Source organism: Ascaphus truei, chromosome 5 (assembly GCF_040206685.1).
Source record: "Ascaphus truei isolate aAscTru1 chromosome 5, aAscTru1.hap1, whole genome shotgun sequence".
Lineage (NCBI taxonomy): Eukaryota > Metazoa > Chordata > Amphibia > Anura > Ascaphidae > Ascaphus > Ascaphus truei.
The window spans coordinates 233,352,660-233,374,309 of NC_134487.1; positions in this window are offsets into that span (position 1 = coordinate 233,352,660).

A 21,650-nucleotide genomic window follows, 5' to 3' on the forward strand; every position below is an offset into this window, starting at 1 on the left:
CCCGTCTGGTTCGGAGCTGGACTATCGGTATTCTCCATTTCAGATTCTTTCTGCCCAACATTTTCATTTATTTATCTTTCCACATTTTCTGATTCTTTCTTTTGCAAAAGTTCTTGCACTTTAGCTTCCAGTGAAGCTTTCTTATAAACATTTAGATTAGCTTGAGACCTGGTTCCCACTCCTCTCCCTCCTCCAGGGTCTGCCGCCATCTTGGCTCACAGCTCCTCCCCTTCCTGTGTGTGAGGGGGAGGCTGGCACTGCCGCTGCCTGCTCTGTACCTGTGCTGTGTATACATGTCATGGTGTAGTAGTGTGTGATGGGGAGGCTGGCACTGTCGTTGCCCGCTCCGTACCTGTGCTGTGTATACGTCATGGTGTAGGAGTGTGAGAGAAGGAGGCTGGCACTAACCACTCTATACCTGTTCTGTGTATACGTGTCATGGTGTAGTAGTGTGTGGAGGGGGAGGCTGGCATTGCTGCTGCCTGCACTGTACCTATGCTGTGTTTAGATATCATGGTGTTTCAGTGTGTGGGTAAGGCTGGCACTGGAGCTGCCCACTCTGTACTTATGCTGTCTATAAAGACCATGTTGAGTAGTAGTGTATATATATTAGCGGGAGGCTACCACTGCTGCTGCCTACACTAACTACTGTGTACACGTCATGGAGCAGTAGTGTGTGAGTGTGTGTGTGTGTGTGGGGGGGGGGATAGGACGACGATGCGCACGTTGGACTTACAGCACACACACAACAGCCCCTGATCTTATCTCCGCTCAGGCTCCGACCCCAAACACCGCACGGTTACAATCTGGCTCTTGCTGAGTGTCACCTGGGCTCTAGGAACAGCAGCCAATGCACTGAAGCTCCCTGGGCTCCTCCAGACACGCCCTCTCTCCTGGTTGGCTGTTCCAGCTTTATATACCCTCTCTGTTCTGTGCTTTCTCGCTCGTCATAGTTTTTGTATGGGTGATTCACAGTGCTTGTTCTTTGATTCTCTCGGTTTTGACGCCGCTTGGCAGACATCCCCCTTTGGCTCTCGACTTCGGATTGTTCCTGTTTACGTACCTTCTGGCTCCCTTCAACCACGGGTCTCACCTCAATCCTTCCGTACTTCTCCTACCCCTGATCTCGGCAACGGCAACGACCATTCTTCTGGAAAAAACGGTACCGGCAAGTATTCACGCAATACTCCCCATCTGGCCTGGCACCATCTAATACCACAACCCGGACACGTCCCTCGCTCTGTCGGTGTGTGTATTCATACCTGCCACCTCAGTTCTAGGGACAGGTCTGGTCTGCGGGCTACTCCGGCGTAACATTATGACGAGCCCACAAGACGCAGATCAGGCCGAACTGAGGCAGGCAATCTACGCTGATACAGCAAAACCAGGCCATGGCCGATCAGATTGTGGCCCTAATACGCCAAATGGCCAAACGTTCGGCTCAAGTACCGGAAGCACCTGTACCTCTTTCTCCTCCACAGGCTGCGGAACCAGTCAGACCCACTCTGGACGTGAAGATATCGCCTCCCAAGCCATACGCTGGCAACCCGCAGGAGTGCAGAGGTTTCCTTAACCAGTGCGAGGTTCAATTTGAAATGGCACCCCTTCAGTACGACACCGGCCGGAAGAAGGTAGCCTACGTGTACAACCTACTGACGGGCAGCGCGCTGGCATGGGCCTCGCCAGTCTGGGAGTTGGCCCAGACCTGACACTAGACTACCTATCCTTCAAGGGTGAGTTCCGACAAGTCTTTGATTCCCCTGCGCAGCGGGAGATGGCGTCTGTTTCCCTCCTCCAGATAACTCAGGGGCGAAGATCGGTGACGCAGTATGCGGTGAAATTTTGCACGCTCTCTGCTGAGACGAACTGGGGACAGGAGCCGCTCATCTCCGTCTTCTGACAAGGTCTCTCGGAGTCCATCAAGGACGAGCTTGCTCGGCAACCCAGGCCAGGCCAACTGGAGGCGCTCATCGACTTGACCGTACGCATTGATCAACGCATCCAGGTACGACGCTCGGAGCGTCAGCATGCCCGGCCACTAACCTTCCAAGCACCCTTCCCCAACTCTCCTCTGGTTCCTAGACCGCCTCCTTCGCAGCAGCTGGCACTGGAGCCTCCCGAGCTAATGCAATTAGGGGTGCAACAGATCCGGAATCCTTTACGACAACTCTGCTACGCCGGCGGACTCTGTTTCTACTGTGGATCTCCTGAACATCTGGTCCGTGCATGCCCTTTGCGTCCGGGAAATGGGAACATTTAGTGAGTATGGAGGGGCTCTCACTGGGTGTTATCTCTTCTCGTCCCCTCCCCAAGAAGGCACTGCCTAAGAAACTTACGATTCCTATTTCTCTCGCAGTCGCTGAGTTTCGCACATCTACTGCTGCCTTTATCGACTCCAGTGCTGGAGGAAACTTTGTAGACCTCGATTTCGCCAAACAGAACCGGATACCTTTGGTGAAGAAGGCTCAACCTATCGCCTTGGTTGGGATTGACGGACGTTCGCTGTCTCCGGCCTTTATTTCGCTACAGACCATACCTCTCCTCCTATCTACCTACTCCCTGCGAGACCCTGGTCCTTGACGCCATCCAGGCCCCAGGTACACCGGTAACCCTCGGCCTACCTTGGTTGCAGAAGAACAACCCTACAATTGACTGGGTCTCACTTACCCCCATCACCTGGAAACCGAGGTCAGGGAAGTCTCCCAAACTCTTGGCTAACACTATGACTCAGGATTCCATTTCCCCCCGTGTACCACCCTTTCCGCGAGGTCTTTAACAAGGTCCGCTCAGAACAATTGCCTCCTCATCGGTCCTACGATTGCCCCATCGATTTGGTCCCAGGATACACCTTGCCCAAGTCCAAGACTTACCCATTGTCGATACCTGAGTCTCAAGCCATGGAAGGCTACATAAAGGAGAATCTTGAGAAAGGATTCATACGGCCCTCCAGTTCCCCGGTGGGAGCGGGGTTCTTCTTCGTGAACAAAAAGGATGGTACTCTGAGGCCATGTATTGATTACCGGGGCTTGAACGGTATCACCATCAAGAACCGCTATCCTCTCCCCTTGATCACGGAACTCTTCGATAAACTGCGAGGGGCTAAGATCTTTTCCAAATTGGATCTCCGTGGGGCTTACAACTTGGTCCGCATCAGGCAGGGCAACGAGTGTAAGACGGCCTTCAACACCCGCAGAGGGCATTATGAGTACTTCGCCATGCCATTTGGTTTATGTAACACCCCGGCCGTCTTTCAGGACTTTATTAATGACGTATTTCGTGAGGTGCTCAACATCTTTGTTATTGTCTACTTAGATGACATTTTGATCTTCTCCAAAGATCTCCAGGATCCCATTCGTCAAACCTCGTACGTCCTCTCACGTCTACTCAAACATCACCTCTACGCCAAACTAGAGAAGTGTACCTTCCATCAACGCTCTACCTAATTTCTGGGCTACATTATTTCGGACGAAGGCTTTTTGATGGATCCAGGTAAACTCCAGGCAGTTACGGAATGGCCCAGACCAGAAACTCTCAAGGCTATCCAGCGCTTTTTAGGATTTGCGAACTACTATCGGAAGTTCATTCGTAATTTCTCTACCCTAGTGTCCCCCATCACGGCGTTGACTAGAAAAGGGGCTGATCCTTCTGCCTGGTCCGCCGAAGCTATCTCTGCCTTCCAGGTCCTTAAAGAGGCATTGGTCATGGCATCGATCCTGCGCCACCCCAACACGGATCTTCCCTTTGTAATAGAAGTTGACGCATCGGACTGCGGTGCAGGGGCAGTACTATCACAGAGGTTCTCGCCCCAGGATAAACTTCACCCTTGTGCGTATTTATCCAAGAAATTCTCCTCCGCCGAGAGGAATTACGACGTCGGCAACAGAGAGTTAGTTATTGGCCGTTAAGATGGCACTACAAGAGTGGAGACATCTGTTGGAAGGGTCAAAGGAGCCATTTTCTATCTTAACAGACCACAAAAATTTACTGTATATTGAAGGAGCACGTCGCCTCGGTCCTCGACAAGCTCGCTGGGCACTCTTCTTCTCTCGCTTCAACTATCACCTATCCTACATCCCTGGAACGAAGAACGTGAAGGCAGATGCGTTGTCCAGACAATACTCCTCGAAACACCGGCCTGAGGCATCTTTGGAACCCATCCTACATCCCGGAAGAATTTTGGCTACTTCCACCTTCAAACCGCTAGACAAGATCAAAAGGGACCAGCAACAGATCCCTTCAAACACGGCGATCCCCTCTAACAGGCTCTTCGTCTCGCCCAGATTCATTCCAGAGGTCCTATATTGAGGACACTCTTCTAAACCCGCAGGTCACCCGGGCTTCAGAAGGACGTTAGACTTAATTCGTCGGAACTTTTGGTGGCCCAGTATGTCTAAAGACATTGCGGAATACACTCGCACTTTTCCTGTATGCGCCCAGAAGAAAACACTTCCACAGAGACCTCAAGGACTTCTCCTCCCATTGCCTGCTCGTCCATGGTCCCATATCTCCATGGACTTCATAGTCGATCTCCCTAGGTCTAGGGGCTTCAACACCATTTTAGTTGTTGTAGACAGGTTTTCGAAGATGGCCCACTTTATCCCTTTCAAGGGACTGCCCTCCTCTCCCGCCCTAGCAGACATTTTCTCCGAGCATATCTTTAGGATGCATGGCATTCCGTCTTCCATTGTCTCTGACAGAGGATCCCAGTTCGTCTCCAAGTTCTGGAGGACCTTCACTAAAAGACTGGGAATTGTCTCTTCCTTCTCCTCTGCATACCACCCCCAGTCCAATGGACAGACAGAGAGAGCTAACCAGTCGCTGGAAAAATACCTCAGATGTTTCATCTCCGATTCCTAGGACGATTGGTCCCAACTCCTCCCTTGGGCAGAGTACGCGGTCAATTCGGCCCGAAGCAGCGAATCCACCCGAGAATCTCCATTCTTTGTCAATTATGGGTTTCACCCTCTCTGCTTACCTATTTCCAATGTTACTTCTGGGGTACCGGCGGTAGGCGAACGGATTTCCACTCTCCAAGACATTTGGTCCAAGGTACAATCGTCTCTCACAAGGCCGCCGATACTGCTAGACTTCAGGCCAATCGCCATCACAAGCCAGGGGATTTAGTATGGCTCTCTTCAAGAAACATCCGCCTGAGAGTTCCTTCCCCTAAATTGGCTCCTAGGTTTTTGGGTCCCTTTCCCGTCGTGGAGCAGATTAACCCAGTGGCGTTTCGCCTTAAACTACCACCCTCCATGAGGATCCCAGACGTTTTTCATGCCTCGCTATTAAAACCCCACATTGCCAATCGTTTCTTTTCTAAACAGACCACCAACAGATCCAGTCACAGTACTCAATAACGAATAATATGAGGTACAAGCCTTACTGGACTCCCGCATCTCCAGGGGGCAGCTTCAGTTTTTGGTCCACTGGAGGGGTTTCGGACCCGAGGAGATGTCTTGAGTTCCGCTCAAAGACATCCATGCACCCAGCCTCCTGAAGACTTTTAGGAGGAAATTTCCGGAGAAGCCGTTCTTGGATCGTCCTGAGGCCGATCCTGAAGAGGGGGTACTGTTAGGAATGTGAGCACACAGCGCCACAGGCGGAGCTCACGGCTCTCTCCTTACACTGCTCAGACCCTTCCGCTACAACCACGCAAGCCCCCTTCAGCTGCATCACTTACCTCTCGGCATGGTAGGACGCTCCCCGAGGTACTTCCTCCGCACTCTACGCCGCAACCGTCGCCACGGAATCGCCGCTCCGCACGCGTGCATCCCACGTTGCTTCCTCTCATGCGCACGTCAGACTTACAGCACACACACACAACAGCCCCTGAACTTATCTCCGCTCAGGCTCCGCCCCCAAACACTGCATGGTTACAATATGGCTCTTGCTGAGTGTCACCTGGGCTCTAGGAACAGCAGCCAATGCACTGAAGCTCCCTGGGCTCCTCCAGGCACGCCCCCTCTCCTGGTTGGTTGTTCCAGCTTTATATACCCTCTCTGTTCTGTGCTTCCTCGCTCGTCATAGTTTTTGTATGGGTGTTTCACAGTGCTTGTTCTTTGATTCTCTCGGTTTTGACGCGGCTTGGCAGACTTCCCCCTTTGGCTCTCGACTTCGGATTGTTCCTGTTTACGTACTGTGACATAGTCCAAAGATGTTAGGCAGCTTTCTGCCCCGTTTTAGGTCAGAAAGTGCAGGAATAGTTAAAAATGATCCATTCCACAGCTTCACATTAGCTCAGACTGCTGGATGGAAAATCCAGACCACAGATTACAATGGGTCTAGTTCTCCCTCACCTGCTCTTCTAATCACTTGCACAGGTATTTAGAACAGAGAGGTTTGCATTTCAGTCTCTCTCCTTAGAGCCTGGAGGCTGGGGGTATCGCTGCTCCCCGGAATCCAGTTCGGGGTGGATGGCCAATCCAAGTATCACAGTACCAGAGGATTTGCCTGGGTACTTGGGACCGTGTTCCCACCACGAACAGATAAGACAAAACAAATGTTTATTGCTGTTGCTAAAAGACTGTGCTGTATCTAGTGACCCTAAATGAGAGGGCATTGTTTTAAGCTGGGGAACCAGGTTAGTTGGCCTAGTTAGTTGGCAGTTAGAGGCTGATTCTGATGTGTAGTTAGATCCCTGAAAGGGATAGGATTTCTTTATATGATTTGGTTTTTTATTTCTTAAAAGTGACACTGTGTGAAATGCTATAACACTGATATGAGTAAACCGCTGAATGAAAATATCTGAGTGCCTCTAACCTACACATGTTAAAGCTGCAGTCCCTTACTGGGATGAAAATAAAGCAGGCAGAAGCCTGAGTTAAGCAATGTAATACTTTGCATGATCCTGTTTTTGTATAAATAACTCTAGAAGACTGTGTCGGGAAGAACCCAGACAGACGTCAGCGCTACAAAAGAGGGGCGTTTGTCATAGTACCTTCTGGCTCCCTTCAACCACGGCTCTCACCTTGATCCTTCCGCACTTCTCCTACCCCTGATCTCGGCAACGGCAACGACCATTCTTCTGGAAAAAACGGTACCGGCAAGTATTCACACAATACCCCCATCTGGCCTGGCACCATCTAATACCACAACCTGGACACGTCCCTCGCTCTGTCGTTGTGTGTATTCATACCTGCCACCTCAGTTCTAGGGACAGGTCTGGTCTGCGGGCTACTCTGGCGTAACACACTGCCGCTACTGATGCTATACTTGTGCTGTGTAGACATGTCATGGTGTATGTGTGTGTGTGAGAGGCTGGCACTGCTGTGTATACTTGTCACAGTGTAGCTTTGTGTGTGTGGGAGGCTGGCACTTCTGTAACTGCTGTGTATGCATGTCACGGTGTAGTAGTACTGTGTGAGAGAGAGGGAGAGGTCGGCACTGCTGTAGCTGCTGTGCATGCATGTCACTGTGTAGTAGTAGTGTGTGTGTGTGTGTGTGTGAGAGAGAGGTTGGCACGGCTGCAACTGCTGTGTATGCATGTCGGTGTAGTGTGTGTGTGTGTGTGTGTGTGAGAGAGAGAGGTCGGCACTGCTGTAGCTGCTGTGTATGCATGTCACTGTGTAGTAGTAGTATATGTGTGTGTGTGTGTGTGAGAGAGAGAGAGGTTGGCACTGCTGCAACTGCTGTGTATGCATGTCGGTGTAGTGTGTGTGTGTGTGTGAGAGAGAGGTCGGAACTGCTGTAACTGCTGTGTATGCATGTCACTGTGTAGTAGTAGTATATGTGTGTGTGTGTGTGTGAGAGAGAGAAGTCGGCACTGCTGCAACTGCTGTGTATGCATGTCGGTGTAGTGTGTGTGTGTGTGAGAGAGAGGTCGGCACTGCTGTAACTGCTGTGTATGCATGTCACGGCGTAGTAGTAGTGTGTGTGTGTGTGTGTGAGAGACAGAGAGAGAAGAGGTTGGCACTGCTGTAACTGCTGTGTAGGCATGTCATGGTGTATGTGTGTGCGTGTGTGTGAGAGGCTGGCGCTGCTGTGTATATATGTCACAGTGTAGCTTTGTGTGTGTGGGAGGCTGGCACTTCTGTAATTGCTGTGTATGCATGTCACGGCGTAGTAGTAGTGTGTGTGTGTGTGTGTTGTGTGTGTGTGTGAGAGACAGAGAGAGAAGAGGTTGGCACTGCTGTAACTGCTGTGTAGGCATGTCATGGTGTATGTGTGTGCGTGTGTGTGAGAGGCTGGCGCTGCTGTGTATATATGTCACAGTGTAGCTTTGTGTGTGTGGGAGGCTGGCACTTCTGTAATTGCTGTGTATGCATGTCACGGTGTAGTAGTAGTGTGTGTGTGAGAAAGAGAGGTTGGCACTGCTGTAACTGCTGTGTATGCATGTTACTGTGTAGTAGTAGTAGTATATGTGTGTGAGAGAGAGAGGTCGGAACTGCTGTGTATGCATGTCTGTGTAGTAGAAGTGTGTGTGTGTGTGTGTGAGAGAGGTCGGCACTATTGTAACTGCTGTGTATGCATGTCACGGTGTAGTAGTAGTAGAGTGTGTGTGTGTGTGTGTGAGAGAGAGAGAGGCTAGCACTGCTGTGTATGCATATCACAGTGTAGCTTTGTGTGTGTGGGAGGCTGGCACTTCTGTAATTGCTGTGTATGCATATCACAGTGTAGCTTTGTGTGTGTGGGAGGCTGGCACTGCTGTAACTGCTGTGTATGCATGTCACGGTGTAGTAATACTGTGTGTGTGTGAGAAAGACAGGTCGCCACTGCTGTAACTGCTGTGTATGCATGTCACTGTGTAGTAGTAGTATATGTGTGTGTGTGTGTGTGTGTGAGAGAGAGAAGTCGGCACTGCTGCAACTGCTGTGTATGCATGTCGGTGTAGTGTGTGTGTGTGTGTGAGAGAGAGGTCGGCACTGCTGTAACTGTTCTGTAGGCATGTCACGGCGTAGTAGTAGTGTGTGTGTGTGTGTGTGAGAGACAGAGAGAGAAGAGGTTGGCACTGCTGTAACTGCTGTGTAGGCATGTCATGGTGTATGTGTGTGCGTGTGTGAGAGGCTGCTGTGTATACATGTCACAGTGTAGCTTTGTGTGTGTGTGGGAGGCTGGCACTTCTGTAATTGCTGTGTATGCATGTCACGGTGTAGTAGTACTGTGTGTGTGAGAGAGGTCGGCACTGCTGTAACTGCTGTGTATGCATGTCACGGCGTAGTAGTAGTGTGTGTGTGTGTGAGAGAGGTCGGCACTGCTGTAACTGCTGTGTATGCATGTCACGGCGTAGTAGTGTGTGTGTGTGTGTGTGTGTGTGTGTGAGAGAGAGAGGTTGGCACTGCTGTAACTGCTGTGTATGTCACAGTGTAGTAGTAGTGTGTGTGTGTGTGTGAGAGAGGTCGGCACTGCTGTAACTGCTGTGTATGCATGTCACGGTGTAGTAGTAGTAGTGTGTGTGTGTGTGTGTGAGGGAGGTCGGAACTGCTGTGTATGCATGTCGGTGTAGTAGTTGTGTGTGTGTGTGTGTGAGAGAGAGGTCGGCACTACTGTAAATGCTGTGTATGCATGTCACAGTTTAGTAGTAGAAGTAGAGTGTGTGTGTGTGAGAGAGAGAGGCTAGTACTGCTGTGTATGCATGTCACGGTGTAGCTTTGTGTGTGTGTGGGGGGGCACTACTGTAACTATTGTGTATGCAAGTCATGGTGTAGTAGTGTGTGTGTGTGTGTTAGGCCGCGATTATAGTGGGCATGACGGAGCACATGGCGTCGCTCGAGCAATTTGTGCACATAGTGTTTGGCGGACGCGTCACAAGACTGGTTCGCCTTCATTGGCTGAACCGCTCACGTGATACGGCCGCCGCACGAAAAAAAAAAATGATATGTAGCTTGAAAAATCTGCCGCACGGTCGCTATGCAACACGCCTGCGCTCACATGCACTATGGCCACCCTCATTGACTTCCATTAATTTATTTTCAAGGCATGCGCCATCGCTGCTACTATAATCGCGGCTTTAGAGAGTGAGGCTGTTATTACAGTGTATACATGTCACGTTGTAGCAGTGTATGAATGAGAAGTCCCTGTGTATACAGGATTCCCTGACGAAGTATTACGATACGAAACGCGTAGGAGTGGGCGCGTTCCTATATTTTCTTTTTCTTTACCCCATTGCGGCTATCATCCACTGCATATATCACCTACACGGTGCATGGGACTCCCAATCGCTACACTATCTAGTGCGGAGAGACGCGAGTGAAAGAAGGGCGCCATCTGATGACGTCATCAGCGTCGCGGACCAACCTGGAACAGATCAGGAGATGACCACCTCGGAGCTGACGGCTACTGCAGGGAGACCTCTCAAGGAGTTTCGAACTCCCCGCCGAGCTGTTTACTAGAGACCAGAGGAAGGACGTTCCAGATATACACCAACCCGCGCCCAGCTGTTCCCGCGATTGGTAACATGTCCATAACATGTTCTGCTGATATATGCTTTTATTGATGTACGTGCAATAATCACTTTTTATTCTATAAATTTATTCTAAATACTACACTATGAGGTTTTTTTGCGCTGTTTTTTCTTCTTTTTTTCTGCACTAGCATGGATTGCTGAGCCATCCCCTAAGAACAGCAGCACAAAACCTCCCTAGAAATAAGGTTATATTATTTAGATCACAATATCACTTATTCCTTATATACCACTTATGAGTGCAATATTTTTCTGTTTCACTGTGTATACAAGGCCTGTGAGTTAGGAGCTGGGAAAAGTTACATATTTACTTAGCCAATTTTACAAAGTGTCATACTGTAAAAAAAAACCTTCATTCATTTTTCCGTCTAGCTTTCTGTAACAGAGGGACTGAGTGGGCTTATGGGACATGGAGTCTGTCCCTCCCACTGCAGGGTGACACAATGGCACACACAAAAGTATCCCACTCCAGAGGTGGTTACAGTGTTGGGATCTCACCCGTGAGGTGTCAGGATCCGACCTGCATGAGATGTAACACACTGTTCTTTCAACCCCTAAATTCAGGGACAAGATTTGGGGTGAGGTTAAAGCAGTAGTCCAAACTGTGTTTTTTTTAAAATTGTATTTATTTTTTCTCCCTTTAATATGTGCATTAATACAATCCACACAATGATAAGTAATTAGCTAAGTTGCCAATCGATCCATTCTCCTATGATCGACCTGCGAAAAGTGCAGCAGAAGAGGACCAAAGATGCAAAGTTCTGTGGGGAAGATCATGTGACCAGGCAGACACTAGATACAATTGGTGCACTGCTAGAGGGAGGGCAGTGCTGAAAAAGGGGTGTGCCCGAGCCTGTTTCAGAAGAGGAAGGGGATGTGACTTTGTAAATGGTTGCTATAGAAACAAAAAATGTTTGTTACATTATAATACATTAAAAATGTCAGAGTTTTTTTTTAAATGCTACAAGTATTTTCTCATAGTACAGAACTGATTTATATTAAAAAAAAAAAACACCTATAGGATATTGCTTGGTCTGCAGTTAGCAGCAACTCACAGCTCAGGAGAGAAGAGAGTATAGGGGATAATCATCCTGTGCCCCCAGGCATAGAGTGGAAGAATCAGGTCACAGTGACCAGTGACTGTATCACAACCCATCACCGCTAATCGCCCCAGGCAGAAAACTGTCAGTTTTGTCCTCAGGGCAGATCAGCTGAGTAACGTGGTAGACTTATTAGGGTAAGCAGGGCTTCATCATTACCAGAGAAGGGGGCAAGGTGGCTGCTGGGCTAGAGAAGGGACAAGACCACTGTAAAGGTACTCACCTATGTATCAATAATCTTAATCATTTTCTTATCTAGCGCTAAGTGTCCTCAGGTCCGTTTTCCGCAGACACAGTCCCTGCCCTGCAGAGCTTATTCACTTTGGAAGCCTGAGGCATAGGGAGATAAAGTGACTTGCCCAAGGTCACAAGGAGCCGACACCGGGATTTGAACGTTCAAGACCGGGACATTTACCACAATACTCCTCCCTTCAGCTCTCTTTCGTTACTCTCCATGCATCGAGGCTCTTTCTGTTGATTTTCACCACATCAGTTAGAGCTATAGATGAGGGGATAGGTCGAGATACCCAATACTCTTAATCCAGTTAAATTATTTCTGCGTCTCTTGTAACAATTCTACGGTTTGTAAACCGCTTCTAATCTCCCTGCCCAGGAAACCTGCACAAATGTGTCACATTTTGAGAAATGATGTTGCAACGTTTGACGCGAAATCCCAGAACATTAAATAAGTGACGAGCTGGCATATCTTCAGTATGCCTTGATATTTCCACCTTCCTGTGTCAGCCTAGTCACCTGCACAGAGAATGACTGTGATACAACATCGCCCTCTGGTGGGGAGATCTGTGAGAAACACACCAGTCTCAAACATTTGACACAAGCTTTCTATAACTAAAATCAAATAAGCTTTATTGGCATGACGAAAGAGCATTTCAGTATTACCAAAGTGTGAATAATAGGGGATAGGATACAATGATTACATTGTACATGAATTATAGGGGGAAGGGTATAATGATTACACAGGTACATGGGCAGGGCCGCCAACAGAAATCATGGGGCCCAGGACAAATGAAAGGAGCAGCCCCTTCCCCCCTCCCCCAACCCATAGCGCACCTAGCATGAATTTTTTTTTTTTTAGCGTGCAACTGTTACTTAACTGTTTTCTTCTTATTGTAATACGGAAAAAAAACATTACAATGCAATCTGTTTATTACACCCCAACAATACATATAAAAATACATACACCCCCCTAATACATACTGCACCGACACACTTTATTCGAGCAAATACCCGGTATGTACCTGGCAGATACCTGGAATGCGCCACTCCTCACCTCTAACAAGCCCCGTTGCATTTGCCTTCCCAGCCTGGGTTCATGCCTGGCTGATGGGCGGCTGATCTGTTAAATGATAATGATTAGGATTTAATAGGCTGCAATGCTTCGCGTGTCTACCAGATGGCATAAATTCATGAATTGTAATGCAGTATATATATAAATACTGTGCAGTATTGCAGCCAGCGGGAATAAAATGCTTCAATCCCTGCTTGGAAAATAACTCAATGCACTCGGGCAGAAAACAGTCACAAACCTCAATACACCCGGGTATACCCGAATTCGTGGGACTAGCCAAGCTCGAATAAAGTGTGTCGCCAGTGTATATAGGTCCAACCCCACACATCAATAAGATAATGAATAACATTTGGCAAACACTTCACTACAAGAAGATAACAGCTTACCTTAATGGCTGGGGCCAGGGCAGGAGGCTGGCGCAGGGGGAGCTGGGATGGCAGGCGCATGTTCGCCATGGCGCTTCCCCTCCGTCACACGTTGGACGCCATTCATCTCACCCCTGCAGGCCGGACACCCTGTGCATGCGTCCCGAGACCTCTGCGCATGCGCACAGGCAGTGCTTGACAAGTGTGTTTGTTTGTGTGTGTGTGTGTGTGTGTGTGTGTGTGTGTGTGTGTGTGTGTGTGTGTGTGTGTTTGTGTGTGTGTGTAAATGTTGGATGAACTCAATAATCTAGAAAAAAAAAACATATGTGAATGACTCATTTCCTGAACCCCTTAACAAGTGTCTGGATGTCCCCGATGCACAATTTTCAAAGGCAGCAATCCCGTCTGGGATCTTACCTGATCCGCAGTTCCTCAATGTCCAGGTACCCTCATTCCCGTAATGATATATACAGTACTGGAGGGGAGGTGTTCCCTACCTGTCTTCTGGGTTAGGGGGGATTCCGCTGTCTCCCGTGTGAAGCTTGAGAGTCATATCTGGAAGAAAGCAGTATAGGTTATTTCGGTGTAGGTATAGGACAGTTAAGATATGTAGGGAAAATAAGATATCCAGATCCAGAGTGTGAGACAGAGAGAGTGTGTGTGAGACAGAGAGAGACATAGTGTGTGTGTGTGAGACAGAGTGTATGGGTGTGTTTGTGTGACAGAGAGACAGATAGAGTGTGTGCGACTGATAGAGACAGAGAGAGTGTGTGTGACTGATAGAGACAGAGAGAGCGAGACACAGAGAGTGTGTGTGACAGAGAGAGATAGAGCGAGAGAGCAAGAGCGAGACAGACAGGGTGACAGAGAGAGACAGACAGGGTGACAGAGAGGGGGAGACAGGGTGACAGAGAGTGAGACAGGGTGGGTAGGTGACTGACTGGAGACAGGAGGGGAGGCCATGGGAGGCTAGGGGAGACCAGGAGAGCCATGGGGGTGGGCAGGGGAGGCCATGGGGGGGCCAGGGGAGGCCGTGGGGGGCCAGGGGAGGCCGTGGAGGGCCAGAGGAGGTCCGTGGGAGGCCAGAGGAGGTCCAGGGGAGGCCGTGGGGGGACATGGGGAGGGCATGGGGGGAGTAGAGGAGAACCAGGGGAGGCCAGAGGAGACATGGGGAGGGCGTGGGGGGACAAGTGGGGGACCAGGGGAGTCCATGGGGGGGCCATGGGAGGCCATCGGGGGCCAATTTTTTTTTTAAATGGGCACGGCCATGCAGGGGGCCCGGCCTGACTCACAGGGCCCGGGACGCCAGCACCTTCTGTCTAACCCTGTTGGCGCCCCTGTACATGGGTAACAGTTACAGACAGGGATGTGGGGGTTAGTGGGCGACTCAGCCTGAGGCAGTTGCTGATATAGTGTGCAGCCAGTTCTGCTGTGCTTTCATCTTCTCCAAGGAGGATCACTATTTGTTGGTTCTCTTCTATATTATTAAAGTTCTGGATAATTGCTGTGAGTTTCTCCAGGTAGGCACTACTAACTTTCGAGTATTGTGTGCAATGCAGCAGGAAGTTTGTTTCATCTTCTACCTCTCCTAGCTCACATCGCTGGCACAGTCTCATTTCCCGGGGCTTCCAGTTCTGTCTGTCTGCCTGTTTCTATTCCCGGGTGGTGGGCACTCCTTCTGTACTGGCCCATGGTCTGTCTCTGCTTTGGGTCTTTTACCTTCAGTAGGTAGGTTGCCAGAGTGTATTCTCTCTGTAGGCTGTGGTAGGTCTCCAGTTTCTTTGAGCGCTGGATATCATTTTCTCACATAGTCACTGTCACGGTAGACCAGGTCTTTTTACACCATTTATATTTAAGGAATCAGTCAATAGGCAAAACAAGGCAGTGAAATAAAATGAGGTTTAATCGGAGAAGACCCCAGAAACACAGAGAAATACAAAATACAAAAATATACACACTTACTGGGGTCTGGGGATACAATCTAGTCTTTCCTAGTTGCAGGGCGCCCACTTGCAAGGGCTTACCCTGATCAGAACTGAGTTCCGGACGTCTTGGACCAAAATCCAGCTGAAAATCCTGACCGGGACCTAGTCCTGAATCCCCTGGAACTGATTTCGGCACGAACCCTGACCGCGACCGCTAGTTCGATTATGAGAACTTGGCCGCAAAAGACAGGACTTAGTCTCTGCGAGGCAGGCTTTTCTAGCTTCAAAACGAAGCCGGTTGCTTTGCTAAATCGAACAAAGCAACTTTGAAAAGCCTGCCCTAGCTTCATCGACTCAAGTCACAAGATGGTCTGGTTCTCTGACTCGGCCATCTACTTACATACACTCCGCTAAGCTATCCTTAGCATGGAGGTAGGAGGAGCGACCTATCAGAGTGTGGGAAACTTTCCCACCAGCCAAAAGAAACGGGCTCGTTTCTTTGGCTGACATCATATGAGGGGCGTCTTGAGCCGGCTCGGGACGCCCTGTGGGCGGGACATATGTTCTGGCCAATAGAAAAAGCGCCTATGATCACCATCTTTTCTTTAACCAGCCCATTGCCTCCCACTGGGCAGACACCACTGAGTCCGGGCACCAGTGTACCCTCCCCATAGGGAGTCTCTGAACTCCGGACCAGTACTCCGCCCTGTCCCGGTCACTTAGCACCCCGACACCTCTCAACATTCCGTCTCCCCTTTGAACTACGGACTCTATACAGACATGCCGACATCTATGCTGATGCCTGGGCTGACTGTATAGAGCCTTATAGTAAATGTACAAAACACTATGTCATACTTTAATAAAGTATACATTTTGGGGTACTTCATATTAATAAGGGAAATGTATTAGGGATATTTGGTCTTTACATCCAGGAGTCTGGGGGACACTGGGAAGCCCCTGTGTAATTCACCCCACATACCGGCAAATCATGCCTGTTCGCCGGGTGGAATAAAGCGACTACCGGTAACTTTGGCCCCTGAACTCCTGCAAACAAAATAATTGTATTTCTACCCAAATATCCACCCTAAAAGTGACACACAAGAAATCTTACAATTCTAGGGCCAAGGGAACATGAAATAGAAAAAAGCAGGGTCACTATTTTTCAGCGTCAATGGCTGCTTATGTAGCTACCAGGGACCCCATGGGTTCATGGGTATCCAGAGGGCTTAACCTTTATTAGATAGCCTGGTTACCCCCTTCCGTCACAGTCACATACTGCTCCTTCATTTAGTTGGTGATTGAGTTGATTTTTTTTCCTGCAGGTTGTTGATCTGTGCGGGGTTTTGTTCTTGGAGTGAGAGGACAAGTTGTTTGATGGCACAAGGTTTAGTGAGGAGGTCCTGGCTTCTCATTGCTCTGTGGCAGTAAGACTGTGGATGGCTGTTGTTTAGGTGAGCCCAGAATGTCAGTGCTCTCTTCTGTACAGTGAGCAGTAGAGGAAAGCGGCCCAGCTCAGCCCGGCATGCATTGTTTGCTGTATTCATGTGTACTTGGAGAAGGTATTTGCAGAATTCCAGATGCAGTATTTCAGTTGGGCTGGTATCCCATTTTGGGGAGTCTTGGTATGTCACAGGGCCCCACACCTCGCTGCCATACAGAAGGATGGGTGTGATGATGCTGTTGAATATTTTCATCCAGATTCTTATTGGTGGTTTTAGGTGGTACAGCTGTTTCCTTATCCCTATAACGCCTCCTATTATACAATATAACCACTACCTATAACTCACTTTACTGTTCCATATAACTCCTCCTATTGCTCCATATAACTCCTCTCTATAACTCCTCATATTGCTCCATATAACTGCTCTCTATAACTCCTGCTATTGCTCCATATAACCGCTTTCCATAACTCCTCCTGTTCCATATAACCACTTATAATAAAATAAAAAATAAAAATGATAATCTTTGTGCTTCATGCAACCGCTCACTACAACTACTCATTGATCCGTATAACTCCTCCTATTGATCCATATACCTGCTCCCTATAACTCCTCCCTACCTGCTCTGCAGTGTGTTGCTGACCCTGGCAGGGAAGGGGTTAATTAGCACACCTCTCTCGCTTCTCGTATCATAATCAGGATTAGCTCTTCCAGGGGCTCAGAGTTTTTCTTGCAGACTCAGCGCATTTTCTGACTGGATAAACCACAGCCATGAGTGTGAAAAACAGCAGCGGCTCAGGGAAAATATATTTCGGATGGGGAGGGGAGTACAGAGAAGAATTTGGGGGACCCACGTGTTTAATCAGCATTTCAGACTCAGTCATTTCCCTGCCCCCCCCCCCCCAAATGATTTTTTTCCACTGAGTCCGAATCAGCAATATAATATTAAATATCTCTGTGCACTGATCATGAGCGTGCTGCACTGTCTAATGATGGGAAGTATGTCTATATACCAGTATTTCTCAACCAGGGTGCCGCAACCCTCTACCAGAGGAGAGAGAAGGATGGCAGATCTCAGACTCCCCGCGCAAATGTGCAGTGTGTGATAGATCAAGGGTGCTCAACTCCAGCCCTCCTCCCCCCCCCCCTGCAACAGGTCAAGTTTGCAGGATATTCCAGCTTCAGCACAGGTGGCTCAATCAGAGACTCAGTCAAAGACCTGTGCTGAAGCAGGGGTATCCTTAAAACCTGACGTGTGTGTGTGTGGGGGGGGGGATGGGGACTGGAGTTGAGCACCCCTGTGATAGAGAAAGGTGATGAGAGTGCTATGCGAGAAGGGGGTGGGGGCAGTTTGAGAAAAAGGGTGAGGACTGTGTGCTCTGTGACAAGTGGGGGGTGAATGTGGAGTGCATGTCTGTACAGTTACAGGAGGTATAGTGAGTGAGAGCTAATGTATAGTAAATACTCTTATATCAAGAAATACCCCAAACAGACTCAATGGGTAAATGGTAAGAATCAAAATAATTGATTGATTCTTAATAGATAAAATAAATGGGGTAAAATGACCTGGGTATTTCTTGATATAAGAGCATTCATTATGCATTTGCTCTCACTCACTCTGCCTCCTGTAACTGTACAGACATACTATATAACTTGTACAGTATGTGGGTTTAGGAGTGCATGTAATTTTGAGACTTTCTGACTCTCTGCCTTCATCTGGATGCAGTGGACACCAGAATTTTGTTCAAGTTTCTCTATACCCTGACAATGAACATACTGCACTGTATACTGATGAGTATCTCTATACACCTATAATAAACATGCTGCTCTGTATAATGATCTCTATAGACTTACATAGTTTCATAGTTACACAGTAGATGAGGTTTAAAAAAAGCATATACGTCCATCAAGTTCAACCTTTGATAAATTTAGACAACAGATACTTTATCCTATATCTATACTTACTTATTGATCAAGAGGAAGGCAAACAAAAAAAACCATTGTTATATCATCCAATGATATCTCATAAAGGGAAAAATAAATTCCTTCCTGAAGCCAAGAATTGTCAATCGGATTAATCCCTGGATCAACATCCTTCCCATGTATACTTATTTGGTATATCCCTGTATACCTTTCCTTTCTATAAAGTTGTCCAATCTTTTTTTTAATAAATCTATTGTATCTGCCATCACAGTCTCCATGGGTAATGAACTCCACATTTTAACTGCCCTTACTGTAAAGAACCCTTTCCTTTGTTGCTGGTGAAATCTCCTTTTCTCCAACCTAAAGGGATGCCCCTGAGTCCTTTTGTACTGCCCTTGGGATGACTAGTTCATTTGAAAGCTCCTTGTACTGTCCCCAAATATATTTGTATATAGTTATCATATCCCCTCTCAGGTGCCTCTTTTCTAATGTAAATACATCTAACTGAGGTAGCCTCTCCTCATAAGTTAGATTGTCCATCCCTTTTATTAATTTGGTGGCTCTTCTCTGCACTCTCTTTAGTTCCAGAATGTCATTTGTAAGGAGTGGTGCCCAAAATTGTACTCCATTTTCAAGAGAGTACAGGGAAAACGGCGGTGCATCTGCTGCTGCTGCTGCTGAAGATTGGAAACCACAAACTGCAAACCACAAAATATCCTAGGTGCAAAAATTTATTTTAGGACATAACAGCCAAAAAGAACACTCTGACGCGTTTCCCGTGGTATCCCACACTTTATCAAAGAGTAAAATCACTTACAACGATCACATACTTAAATACCCATAACTATTGTGGGTATTTAAGTATGTGATCGTTGTAAGTGATTTTACTCTTTGATAAAGTGTGGGATACCACTGGAAATGCGTCAGAGTGTTCTTTCTGGCTGTTATTATGCCCTAAAATAAATTTTTGCATCTAGGATATTTTGTGGTTTGCAGTTTGTGGTTTCCAATCTTCAGCAGCAGCAGCAGATGCACCGCCGTTTTCCCTGTACTCTCTTCAATTGTTCCTTGGTAGGAGCACGCAGGACAGGACCAGGATATCCCCAAGGTCAGCAGTGAGTAATCCATTTACTTCATTTATGTGATCAGTCCTACACACGGTTACCTAGACCACCACATAAGACTTACCTATATGGCTAGTGGCATAATCTATGGGAGTGTATTTAACATTGGACTATCTGGAATCCTGAGTCTTGTGAACTGTCCTATGCTATGAAGATGCTTATATTTTTATTATTTATTTTATTTATAAAATATTTTACCAGGAAGTAATACATTGAGAGTTACCTCTCGTTTTCAAGTATGTCCTGGGCACAGAGTAAAACAAAATAATACCATGATCAAATTATATCATGATCAAACATTGCCTACTCCTGGTTAGCATCACAAGTGGGAATTAACCCTCCCCTTCCCTTCCATACTCCATATTCAAGGTGTGGTCTTACTAATGCTTTGTAAAGGGGCATAATTATGTTTACTTCCCTTCCATCCATTGCCCGTTTAATGCAAGATAAGATCTTGTTTGCCTTTGCAGCTACTGCATGACTTTGGGCACTATTGCTAAGCCTGCTGTCTACAAGCACTCCTAAATCCTTCTGCATCAAGGATTCCCCCAATTTATCCCCATTTAATTTGTAAGTCGCATGTTTATTCTTGCATCCCAAATGTATAACCATACATTTAGCTGTATTAAACCTCATCTGCCATTTACCTGCCCACGTTTCCAGTCTCTCCAAGTCCTTCTGGAGAGAATTTACATTCTGCTCTGATTCTACTACCTTACACAATTTAGTATCATCGGCAAAGATGAAGACTTTGCTCTAGATTCCAACTTCAAGGTCATTAATAAACAAGTTAAAAAGCAGGGGTCCCAGTACCGAACCCTGAGGTACTCCACCCACGACTTTAGCCCAACCTGAAAATGTTCCATTTATGACAACTCTCTGTTGTCTATCCTTCAACCAGTTTTCAATCCAGGTGCATACATTATTACTGAGTCCAATTTGCTTTATTTTATACATCAACCTCTTGTGTGGAACCGTATCAAAAGCCTTTGCAAAATCTAAGTAGACCACATCAACTGCATTACCCTGGTCTAAATTCCTACCTACCCCCTCAAAGAAACAAATAAGGTTAGTTTGGCATGATCTATCCTTCATAAATCCATGCTGACTATTACTAATGATTTTGTTTTCCATTTGGTATTCCTGAATATTATCCCGTATTAAACCTTCAAGTTGTTTCCCCACTATTGAAGTCAGGCTTACAGGTCTGTAATTCTCCGGCTGTGATCTACAGTAGCTCCCTTTTTAAATATAGGCACTACATCTGCTTTACGCCAATCTTGTGATACTGAGCCTGTGGAAATGGAGTCCTTTAATATTAGGACTGATAATGAACATGCTGCCCCGTACAATGATGTTGAGTATCTCTATACGCTGATAATGAACATGCTGCTGTGCATAATGATGCCGAGTATCTCTATACACTAATGAACACGCTGCACTGTATAATGATCATGAGCATATCTATACACCTACAGCCTCCTGAATATGAACATGGCCACACTGGCAGTGAAGGGTTTAACAAAGCGCAGAAGGCGTTGCATGGGTGAGTGACTTGCCTTTACTGCTGGTCCAGTAAACCTTGATCTGCTTTAAAAGGTAAAACCAATTAAATAAACACGCCACACTGGAAAATGAAGCAAATAAAAGCTTTGTTAGCAGATGTAATTTCTGTGAATAATTGATTATTTCCGATGGGTTTAACTCACCTGCCGCTCAATCCAATCGGAATTTCCGTGTGTGCGCCGTGGCGGGAATTCACCCACGCACAGACCCCAAATGTTTACACAACCGTGATCAGCGACAACCCAATCTTCAAGCTCATTAAACCAGAGAGACAGTCTGCAGGAAGCTCTGAACAGGATGCAATGATCTGCAGCTCTGGCTAGTAGATTAACCCCATCTCTGCTGGAGCCGCCAACAACAAATCCAAACTTTCAACTTCATTCAATGGGCTGTGTCATTGATAACAATTATCATATTCAGATTTGGCTACCTGCCTACCTTATACGCCGTGAGCCCATCTGCTTCTCCTCCCTGCTCTGGTTTGTGCTTATTTACGCAAA